We start from the raw sequence: 2,635 nt of genomic DNA on the forward strand, positions 1-2,635 counted from the left end.
GTCCCTTCCGACTCATTGATTCTATGATTCTGTGATTCTATGATGACTCAGTTAGCCATGAGTTCCCCGTAGTCCCTCACTCCGGTCCTGAAGCAGACTCCGCCCAGGTCACAACACCTAACCCATGCCCCCAAGACAAAGATGGAGCACAAAGGAGCTCTGATGCAGCTATCCAGTCTGCATCGCCTTGCCCTACTCCTCAACCCCTCCAAAAGGGGCGGGGAAAAGAAACACAATACAACTACATCACAAAGAACCCATACGGTCCCCTCCCTGGTGCTTACGCTAGGGTAACCGAGCACCTTTGTTCTCTATGAACTTCCTTGGGGTTAGGCCCTCTGTGAACCCCCTGGGATCATTATGAGCTGGCAGATGATCCCGCATTTGCTATCTGTGTGCACTGCTGAGCCAAAATCAGCCGCGGCAAGGGAACAAAGCATATGACCACCTCGGGGATGCTGAATCATCTCCGCAGGTACCACCCCTTTGCCACAGGAACGGCCCCCGCTCACTCCACAGGCACTGTCCCCCCACAGCAGAGGCAGGGCACCCTGGAACATTGGGGGCAAAAGGGACCAGTTGCAAATGCGAGCAAGATCACCCAGACCACTGGGGAGATGCTTGCTCTGGATGGCCAGCCCTTCACCTTTGTTGAGCGGCCAGGGTTCAGGCAGCTTCTGGCACTGCTGGCTCCATCCTACCAGGTGCCCGCACGCACCACCTTCAGCAGGATGGTAGTGCCCTCCCTATACAAAGCATGCAGGGAGCACTTGAGGGAGGAGCTGCACAAGGCAGGTCCACAGGTGACCGTACACTTCACCTCAGACATCTGGAGCAGCCAGGGTGGAGATCATGTGTACCTCTCCCTCACAGGGCACTGGTGTGGCCAGCCAGGCGATCGGTGGGCTCTCCTTCATGCCAAGGTGATGGCTGAGTCCCACACAGCAGCAGAGATAAGGGGGGCCATGAACCGCATGGTGCAGGGGTGGCTGGGCATTGGGTAGCTGAGCTCACCCACAGCTTCATGGTCACTGACAATGGGGCCAATATGGTCAAGGCAGTCTGTGATGCCAACTTTGCTGGTATTCGCTGTGTGGCACACAATTTACATCTGATTGTGAAGGATGTCTTGGAGGGGGACAGGGCTTCCGGTGATGGCACCAGCAACACCAGCAAGCTCGTTTCCAGATGCAGGAAAGTGGCGGGCTACTTCCACTGGAGCATCAAGGGGGGCAAGATGCTGCGGGACAAACAAGCAGAGCTAAATGTCCCGCAGCACAGAATCATCCAGGATTTGGAGACTCAGATGGGACTCCACATACCTGATGCTCAAGAGGCTGGTGGAGCAACAGAAGGCCATCCATGAGCTGGCCTTGCTTGGGGAGATTGGGATCAGCGGCCCCCTGACCAAAGCTGAGTGGGATGCCATCTCCCAGATCTTGCTGGTCCTCAAGCCCTTCGTCGAGGCCACTGAGACCCTCAGTGGTGCTGATGCCTTCTGCAGCCAAATGGAGAGCTTCCTGGGAGCCAATGCTCCTGGCTGGGGCAGGCCGCTTTCACCAGATGTGCAGGCATTGGTGAGGTGGCTGAAGAAGGACCTTAGGAAAAGGCCTGAACCCTTGGGGTCCAACACAGTGCATATGCTGGCTGCCATCTGTGACCCAAGGGTGAAGGGTACCATATGTGGCAGCGAGACACTGAGTCACTGGAGGGAGGTACTTATTAAGAAAGTGACGGAGGCGGAACAGCGGAGGTGGGGGGAAGTGGAACAGGGGGATCCACTGCCTAAACCCAGCCTGCCATCCATGAGCCAGTCTTCCCCTCCACCACAGGTGCTGCCAATATGGGCTAAGGCCATGGCAAACATTAGGGAGTCCAGACCCACCAAACCCCAGGATCAGGCAGACAGCCCTCACACCTGGTGTCTGACTATCTTGCCGAGCCTGTGGAGCCCCTGGACTGTGACCCTTTGGCCTACTGGGCAACCCGCAGCCCGATGTGGCCGGATCTGGCCACAGTTGCCCAGGAATACCTGTCCTGTCCACCAACCAGTGTGCCAAGCGAGAGGGTGTTCAGCATGGCTGCGGATGTTGTGACACCCCACCGCACCTGCTTGGATCCTGGTTTGGTGGAGCAGGTGGTGTTCCTCAAGGTGAACCTCCTGCTGCTGGGCTTCCCAAGCGCCAGGTGCAGACGGACTGAGTGGCACCCTCCTCATTCCATCTGTATCATGAGTTTTGTCTGTCAGCAGCCTAAGGTGCAGTTTCCTCCAAACCCCTGCACCTATTACCGTGAAAGTTGGCAGGCTTTGTGGGCTCCTCAGGAGCTAGCATTCCTGCAAGTTTGAGCTGCCTGTGGCTTTGCACATAGAAGTTAGAGGCGGTTTGCTCTCAAGAATTTGGGGTGGGTGCAGTTTCTCTGCACCCCCTGAATCTATCTCATTAAAACTTGGCATGCTTTGTGGGCTCCTCAGGAGCTACCATTCCTGAAAGTTTCATCAAAATCAGACAAGAAATGCCAAATTTATAGCCTGCTTTGACCTTCCCAATTATAGCCTATGGGGAAGTCAAAGCAGCTCGAATATTCAACTGAGCTTCGACCTCAAGTCAAAGCGGACCCACTTAGACTCAAAGCG

Source organism: Gavialis gangeticus, unplaced genomic scaffold (assembly GCF_001723915.1).
Source record: "Gavialis gangeticus isolate Ggan-Ray unplaced genomic scaffold, GavGan_comp1, whole genome shotgun sequence".
In the NCBI taxonomy this organism is placed as follows: domain Eukaryota; kingdom Metazoa; phylum Chordata; order Crocodylia; family Gavialidae; genus Gavialis; species Gavialis gangeticus.